Source organism: Branchiostoma belcheri, unplaced genomic scaffold (genome assembly GCF_001625305.1).
Source record: "Branchiostoma belcheri isolate BF01 breed outbred unplaced genomic scaffold, Haploidv18h27 scaffold5, whole genome shotgun sequence".
NCBI lineage: Eukaryota > Metazoa > Chordata > Leptocardii > Amphioxiformes > Branchiostomatidae > Branchiostoma > Branchiostoma belcheri.
This window is the reverse complement of record NW_017804131.1, coordinates 3,465,583-3,475,064: the sequence shown is the minus strand read 5'-3', so window position 1 is coordinate 3,475,064 and position 9,482 is coordinate 3,465,583. Positions and strand designations below refer to the sequence as shown.

General features: G+C 43.1%; 1 pseudogene; it reads right to left on the bottom strand.

Annotated features, from left to right (window-relative positions):
- Positions 1-5,308: 5,308 nt before the first annotated feature.
- Positions 5,309-8,774, bottom strand: LOC109479979 (annotated as a pseudogene).
- Positions 8,775-9,482: the final 708 nt, after the last annotated feature.

Below are 9,482 nucleotides of genomic sequence, written 5' to 3'. Positions count from 1 at the left end.
TTAAGTGTCGAACGTTCTCAGTCCAGTTGTCTTTTGTAGTACCCCAACACTCATCAAGTACGCAGTGTATATATGATAAGTGTGATCAGGGCCACACAATATGGAATTGGTAAGAACACACGGTATTCTATCTCCCTGTGATTGCTTTAATTTGTTCTTAAGTATAATTACCGTTATACTTGATATTTTTGCTTTTTGCATGCGCTTCTCTTGCACCTCAAACCAACTGCCTCACCAGTACTAGTACGCATATATACGCCATTAACCCTCAACAGTACACCTTCCTAGACTGATTAATCTGTACACCTGGGGTCCGCGCGGACCCCAGAACAGTTTTTTGCTAATTTTTAGAAATTATCAACATGCTACCAGCTCAATTGTTTTGCAAACTGAAGTGGGAACCTCTGTGTCCACATTACATACAAAAATCATACATTTTGAACTTTTTCTATTTTTTGGTGAAGAAAAGAAGACAAGAAGAAATACCCGATTTTTTAACCCATTTCAGACTGAAGGGGCTTTTGAGGCCCAACTTTGATCTCAGATAGCGGCTAAACGGCTTGCGCTAGAAGTATCAAATTTGGAGACCTTTCCTAAAATGTCTCTGGAAAAAAGTTCATATTAGTTTAATACTAGTAAGTTGATGTTTTTTTGTGTTGCCATGGCAACGGGTTTCTAGCAGGCAGTTTTTTTTAAAATAGAAGTAATTTTGGTTTAAACATAAAAATTTTCTGAGTTTTATATTAAATTACACTTCTTTTCCAACATTAATAGCATCTTACATAATTAAATATAAGTAAAATCATTTAATATGCATAGAATATGCTAATTTGATGACGTCATTGGTCAAAATCCAATATGGCGGACTATATTATTAGCTCTGACGTCACATGACGTCATAATTACACCAAAGTTATTAAAATTTAATTCTATTACTACACCATTCTCTGAAAACTTGGTAGACATACGAGGAGTTCATAAAAACATATAAAAACGGAAATAAGGTAATGTATAAGAACGCCAGTGTATCCATTATGATCGAAAGCTTCTGGGGTCCGCGCGGACCCCAAAAGAAAATCAGATATAATTTTTTTTATAAATGGTAGAAACGGAGTTTTTTGCACTGTATTGAGAGACAACTTTGTGGGTGACAATTACCTAAAATTTCAGAAAAAAATCTTTAGAAACAAAAAAGATATTACAGAATATATAGTGCTGGGGTCCGCGCGGACCCCAGGTGTACTGTTTAGGGTTAAACGTTGCGCCTCCTGTAACTATCATTCCAACTTTCATCTATGATGTATTATTTTATTCACTAATCCCAGAAGGGGGCTCATGATGACACTATGGCATAAATCTACTTCACAAAACACTGCGATATTATAGAATAATTCCGTCTCTTTCATTGATCATCATTAATCAGCGAAAGATAAACCATTTGTCACACGTTCATCCCGCCAGGTGGCGCAACATTAAGTGTACAAACTCCCTCATATTTCTTTATAACCATCCCGTCAGCAGCTAATCCCTCAAATTAGAAACCTCTTTATATATACTACCCACACTGGTACGAGTTTAACGATGCGTTGTTTCTATGTTAGACGTAGCGCATTCGAGCACAGCGAATATCAACATAGAGTTCAAACAACGTCAACTTTTAAACATTTGCAATTTTTGATACCAGGATAAAATCGTGCGAATGGGATTCTTAAACGAAAACTATGAAGAGATGATAAATTGCCGCTTTGGGCATTGTTATGGCTGTGTTGAAATGAATTTCAACAAAAGTAAGAACGGCTATAAATACATATAACACAGTCTTATGTGTTTGTTATATCTATTTCCGACGGGAGAGTTTTAAGACACCTTCAGGTGTAAAAACAATCACACGCACCCCAAGAAGTATTTTTTTGCACCTTCATACATTCTGAGAGAGTCTAGTCCTGTAGCTTGTAGCTGTACTAATTTTTGGTGAACTTAAAGAATCTACAAGATCGCCAGATTGTAGATTATGATTTTTCTTTCCGCTAAGCTGATGACATCACAAATGATAAGTTAAGGAGAAGAACGCCTAACCAGCTGCCGATTGTAAAATCAACAGACATGTCCTATAAATTAGCTAATGAAAAGTGTTGAAAACTAAGACATGGCTTAGAAGGAAGGGGCGTTGTTGATTGTAAAAGATTAGCGGTGCAGAAGCATCTAAGAAATAGAAAAAAAGTTTCCAACTGGTTCCATGAAATGGGGTGAGGAATTTTACCATATACTCCATGTTCACTTGCTTCTGAACCTGAACTTCGGAGCGAGAAAGTCGAAGAAAGAATATATATATTTGCAGTTCTATTTAATGAATCTTTATTGCATATTCCTGCCCAGCTAAATGCAAATGTATATCCTCTAGACCAAAAGAGGTCTAGAGGAGTATACCGCTACATTCTAATACTTAGTGCTAAACGTCTATATATTACAACAATGCAATATAGTAATCATCTACTGTTAATCGCCGTTTCTTCTTTCTTTCTGAAACATCTGGAGACATTATTTTACGACGACATCAAAATGATATTTTGTTGTCTTCCCTGTATCCATTAATTTTTAAGAAATAATGTCGCTTTTTGTGTGTTAACTTTCTTAAGCATCCTTGGTGCAAGGCAAGACATCTCTTTTCCTAGCCTCGGCCACGGCTCGTTTCTGCTGAGGACGCTGTCTCCCATGCCGAACCGTTCCCTTTCACCACAAGGACCCATGTCCGGTGAAGGGGCGTTAGGCCACGGGTCACTTCCGGGTCACCAGGAGGTGAGTAGAGAGCAGGTGGATTTCAGTTGGTCACACCTTTGCCAATTCTGTACGATTTACCTTGGCGTCAAAATCTTAGAAAAGCGTGAACACTGTCTAAAACATTTGTACTCTATCGTACTATTTCATTTTCCAATTCCGTATTACGTCTTACTGTCGACGTACAGATTCGTAGTAGCCTGGATGCCAGATCCACAGCACACTATAGCTATTCAGTATGCTTAGCTCAAAGTTATCCAGTGTGCACACTGTGGGTCTGGCACCCAGGCTAGATTCGCAGTATATTGTACGAGTTTTGTGGGGAAGTTCAGTGACATTCACATCCAATTTATCCTTTGACACAATATGGCAGGATATGAAAATCTTGGGTAACTGTAGGCATGAGCACTGAGACCAAATACTGCGGCGCTGCCGGTCTTCAAAACTCTGAAACTCTTGCGTTCTGAAAGTCATTTCTCTTCCCGATTTTTCCATTGCATCCAAATCTTGAGATCTGAAACTTGAAACTATATTTGCTCATCAACTTTATAAGAGGGGCGCTAAAAGGATTTTCTGTCCGTCTCCTCCAAGTTGAATTTCCCTGGAATCGCTTTTAATACGACTGTAGCCTAGGGATTGAGCCAGAATGAGCCAGGATAGAGGTTTTGACGCCATGTGGCTACGCTTGGTCTTACATGTCAGACTTCGGTCTTTGAAACATATACTACATGTAACTTTACACTTCGGTGATAGCAATTTTCTGCTTTTCTGTCTCCATAGCTTGTCTATTATTGTTGAAACCATCTAGCAGCAGTAAAAGGCGAGAATTTACGCGCCCGCGGATGTTAGTGTACGCTTAGTGCGTCATTATTCCAAAGAGCGGCTCGCCATGCATCAAATTGCCTAACGCACATCGATCGTTGGAGTCTAAAGACCCGATTCATCTTCCTTCCCGGCGAATTAAACACATCTATTTTCACAGGATATTCCAGAATGGAAGCTCGGGCTTCATTCCGATCAGCTCAACACATTTCACACGCGGTGTTGTCCCCGAGATTTAATTCATAACCATGGTGTCCTTGGGGATTGGTCGTTTTTAATACCCTCTCGGTAATGTACGCTAGGACCGAATGTGTCAGCAAATCACGGGCTCAAGACGGACCGACTGTGTCGCGAAGAGAACATATTTCCGGACAATTTGTTAGTTCTGTCAAGCTGCTCACCGTTAAATGCCGTCCCCGAACACGGCTCCTTGACGCAGTTGGCCTGTTTCTGGCGTTAATGAAATCATGTCTTTATTTCAAATCTCGCCAATTGATCCGAGAGCTTGGCGAGGGGTGCCATACACATGTGTTCTGGGAAAAGAAAGCACCGGAAGATTAGAAGTTGCAAGCTTTGTGAAGCATTGGAATCCACATTTAGTCACGGTGCTCAATGCTGTGTTTTTGTCGTTGCCTCCTTTTCTTGTTTCATCCATAAATTACAAGTTCTACCTGCTGGTCTGTCTTCTACACAGCCTCTAAACTTCTAAAAAATTGGGTTAGGAATTAAAATCTTGAAATCTAGCTAGTAGCGGACTTACCTTTGTTTACAGAAACATGACCCCAATTTCCTCAATGTGAATAACTTTAACCCAGTCAGCGTACTCGTCTTGGTGTTATCTAATTTGCCCAGCTAAATATAACAACGCGACATCATTTCATTTCCTCCCTACTAGTGCTGGGCACATAAGGAGGATGAGTTATTTCATATCAAGTTCCAAAGTAATGTACACTTTGCTCTGGCATTGAGCAGGCTCTTATCAAATCGTTCCTGTCTTATCACTGACTTAGGAACTCTTTCATTGCCGTCTTATAATAACTATATCAACATGTTAAAAATACCGCCCTTTCTATCGGACAGTCCGCGCGCTAGGCATGACGGTACTTGATGTGGACGAAAAAAACCTAACATCCCATAATTCACTGCGGGGCAGGACTGGGGATTCTTTAGATAACCTGGGAACGACTGAAAGGTATTAAAAGTGATATAACGTTTTAACACATCATTCTACATCTGAATAAACATGACCTTTCGGCGAATTTATTGTGAACTTCGTGTAAATAAGTGCAAAACAAAGTAATGGGGCATCCGGGGAAAACAACAAGCTGAAAAGTTTTGTACACAAAATTGATGTTTGGCGCCATTTCGTCTTAGTGTAATCATCTCTAATTAATGTCGCTATTGCTCATAGCAATAACTCGTGCCTCATGACGGACATTTTCCACATATGTAGCACATTAAAAATGTTATGAATAAAACATGCGTGAAGACTTTGATGAAGAAAGTTTTATGTTCCTTGTTGCCGCGGTCCATGCTGGAAATGTCCTTGAAAACCAGGACGGAAATTAGACGAGTAAGAGTACACCCGTGGAAGACCTTCAAGTCCGTGTCCCCCAACACATGTTCTACTTGTCCCATGCCGCGCTCCCAGTAGGGTAGGAACGCTTCTATATCAAGCAGGCAATGAGAAGTGACAAGAACAAATCCAAAATTACTCGTGAAAGCCCAGATGGGACGCGCGGGAACGTCGGCACGCAGCTCCAAACGATCCATCTGAGGCGGCTCCGCCGGAAGGACGACAGCGAGAGGCAACTGCGCGACTCCGCGCTTTGTTCCCCGATTTTCGCTCGTTCGCGCGACGTCACAGACAACTTATTTTTTCGGCGAAGAGTACGAGTGCCGCGACGGTGGAAAGAATCAATGACGATGTTGAACTATATGGTATCTTGTAACTTTATGGATGGCATCTGGTGGTACCTCACATACAAAAAAACATATACATTGTTCATTTTTTTCTATGTTATTGTCTTTTAGTGCCAGTTCCAATTTTAAACAGTTTAGACTCTTTCAAATTATCAAAGTTAAACGAATGCGTTGAAAGTAGAAGAAACTATTTAGGAGGCGACACTACGTGCTTGCACCACTTCCCCTGTCCCCCTCTTAACCCTCTCTTTCGTCAGCCCTCTCTCTCTCTCTGTCCCTCCCTCTCTGAGAGATGGGATTTCCCCCTTAATGGTTAGATTAATCTTAAGTAACAACAACATGGCTATCATCGTCCACGAGAAAGTGAGATGACATATAAAGTTTACGCCCAGAAGAGAATATCGTGTAATACTTGTCAACACCATCCTCCGCATACTTTCTGCCGTACGTACATGCCGACATAAGTTGGCACTTATGTCATCTCCCTTCTTCATGGCAAGACGTCATTCCCAGAAACATGGGACCGCGGTATATCCGAAAGATTGCCGTGAAAGAATGAGCTAACAATAGCACAGCGGTATACATGTGAATGGATGAGACAGCACCTAAAACCTTGGGATAACCACAAAGACAATTATTCTTGTCGGGACAGGAACTTCGCCTTTTCTTTCTCGTCACTGGGGCGGTGCAGGATGCGACTGACTATCCGGCTCCAGACACGACAAGTTCGGGCGTTACCACTCTCCCATGGCCTGAACTGTCGACATCTTTATTTACCCACTCTTGTTTGACGTCAGGACATCTGTGACTGTGAGCAAGGTGAATACAGATGACTCGCTTGGGAGCGGAATGTCATCAGACAATGCCAAGGGGAGAAGACATTCTTGATTGTTTAACCCTTAAGTGGCCATTAATGTTATTTTCTGCACAAACCGACGTCAATATCACATTTTCAGCAACTATGTACACTATAAGATACAATACCTCTTTGATGGTATTGTATTTTCATAGCAGGCTTCTGCATATTAACAAGGGTTCCCTGTAGTACAAAGCTATTGAGGGATGGCATGGGATCCCTACAGACCCCAACCGAAAATGACATTTGTTGTTGTTGTGCATAGATATACAGACCTGCTATTCATGATACTTCAATGACAATTCACAATATAAAGGTACTGTCTCATAGTGTGGCACAGGCTACCATTGTATGGCTGAGGGCCTCCAATTATAGCTGGGAAGTATGTAAGTAAAGATTAAAGATATGATGACATACATCATTGCAAAATATAGATACCATTTAATACAGACCATATGAAAAGCAAACCCGTTGTATGCGTCTAATTACACATACATTTAGATTGTTGCCTAGCGATGTTATTTCTATTGACACTCCCAACAGACTGTCTGACAAACAAGCTTTTGTGCCGAATGTCAATGCCAGGTCCCGTTGCAATTATATTGATAAGAAGAAAAAGTTGTCAGTTCAGGATTGAAGTAAGAACTAAAATTTTGCTGCCTCGAAGGTCTTAGACTTTGCAAGACAGCGTGCCTGTTTCAGCCAAGCATCAGGGAATGGCAAGTTTAAATTCTGGCTGTGCGCGCCTGCCACTGTCTGTGCCGTGCAGTAGAGCTGATGGTCCAAGTCTAACGGACGCTCCTTCCGAAAGGTTTCATCACAAAAGACCCAGCTAAACTCCATGGGACATGGACAGTGGATTCGGTTTCACCGCTCGGAGCTGGTAATAAGGCCTCGAGGGGACTAATTCTTCCAATTTGTTCCTCCTAACAGGAGCATTTCGTGTTGTAACACACGGAATGGGCACGGGACCAAGTGGGGCGGCCGGCGCGAAGTGAGACGTGTCTGGTCGGTACTGCAGCACACGTGCTAATGTGATGACACCGGGAGCGAGCAGGGGTGTGACAGGTAGCTTCAAATTACAAACTTGACTCTGGGTTAGTTAAAGCAAGGTTTAAGTGCTACACACTCATGACGACGGCCAACTTCCCTAACTTCGAAGGTCCACTAAAGTTTTGAGTTAACGAAAAGGCCGGGACGAACCTGTGATGAGGTACAAGCAAAGGCGGCACCAGCAAAGTCAGGTACCTCACAGCAGTGCTGTTCGCCTCTAACCTAACAAATTGGCACACACGCCCAGAAAACTGCTCTCTATCTGGCATATGGTAAATTCATAGCAACTGCTCAGAAGCTTCTTTAAGCGGGACTTTCTAAATCCCCGTCCCTTCCCGTTTCCCTCCCCGACCTTGGCGGCTTTACCGCCCTTCGGATTTCTTGGAATTCGTCTTTATATATTTAGAAATAGGCTATCTGAATTTCCTCTGAGATTGGTGACTTCCTAGCCTCGAGGCGCGCTATCATGTTGGCTTCAGGCTCGTTTCTTCGGATTGGGGAAGAGGTAGAATGGTTTCTTCATACCTTCTATTAATTCTCTACAGTAGACGTATGTAGTTGACCTCGAAGAAAATCGCAGGGGTCAAGTTTCTGTCACAGCTGCCCCCCTCCCACCCCAAACCCCAGCACACCGCCGTACCCATTAGGGTCATTAGGCCCGGCAGTGTGGTCCAGACAGAACTCATCACTTGCGAGTCCGATCTGGGATTTCTGCACCCGGTTCAACTCCCAAATATGTCCGTTCAAATCTCCTCGTCCTCGTGATGAGCTATGGTCAAGGTCAACTCCACTGGCAACAAGCCAGGGTCACCTGTTTTACAGAGAAAACCAGGTACATGTCAACCCCACCCCCAGCGATGTTTCAGGTGTATATATCAGGCTCGGTGCTACAATAGACTTAAAGTAAATACGAATACATGGAAGTTGGATTAAAGTTGACAACAATGCAAAGAGATATTAAGCGCTTGTCAAGACAGGTCTGGTAAAGGTGATGTGCGAGACCGATACGACCTGGTTTTGTTCATTTCGCCTTCTTCTAGTAGTTAGACCCATGGCACAATTTCTACCACTCTCTGCTTTTGTGCCTTTATGGCGACTTCCGAACTTGATGCCGAGGTCACACCTGACAGCTGAACGGTCGCGCCCTCCATCTCAAGCCGCTTCCTCCGTGCGACCCCTAACTGATGAAAGGTGAAGCACACCACCCCGTCGCTCCGGCCGCGGCCAGCTGAGTCCAGCCTTCCGCCAGGTGGTTCTCATTGAACTTGAGGCTGAAGCGAAGCGTTTCAGCGAGCCGACAAGCCCGTCCCCCTGCCGGACGCCGACTTTGTACTACCCGGGGCATGATGCGAAACAGGATGCGGGCAACAAGCGCGACTCATCCCGCAGAAGCCGTGAGGAGACACGCGGATCCTCCCGGGATTGCAGCCCCGCCAGGTTTTCCCCCAAGAAAAACACTCCATTAGTCCACAAACAAAGAGATGTTACATCTAAGAGCGTCTGACGATACATGTAAGCGATCGCCCACTTTGTTTTTGCGGGATTCTTCAAACTAGATGAAAGTCCGAGAAGGATCGTGCATAGAGATTACCAAGAAAGAGCGCTGAGCTCCAAACCCTCCCTTCCGTCGACTCCATTAGTAGAGAGATAAAGGCTGCTGTTTTCAATAACATGATGTCTAAGAACTCAGGTGACATGTTCGTGATTCATTATCCACTGTCTGGAATGTTTGTTACTGATATGCTGCCCTTTTACCCGTTTTGTATCTCGCGCAAAGGATGTTTTGATATCTAGACACAAGTCCAACATTTAAAAATTAACATCTCAGAGCGCCGGAAGACTCTTAAGTAAGTGTTTTTGTTTAGCGTCGTGTGTCTGTAGCATCTTCCCTGTAAGACATGCTGTGAACTAAATCTCTTCTTCGTTGACCTCTTGACTGTCTGCAATTCAAGAAGTATCCATCCTGATTCCCCAGGCTGTAACATGATGGGAACAGTGGAGAAAGTCATGTGCGAGGCGCTGAGAAGACATCCAGGCTATCCGGAGGTGTCGG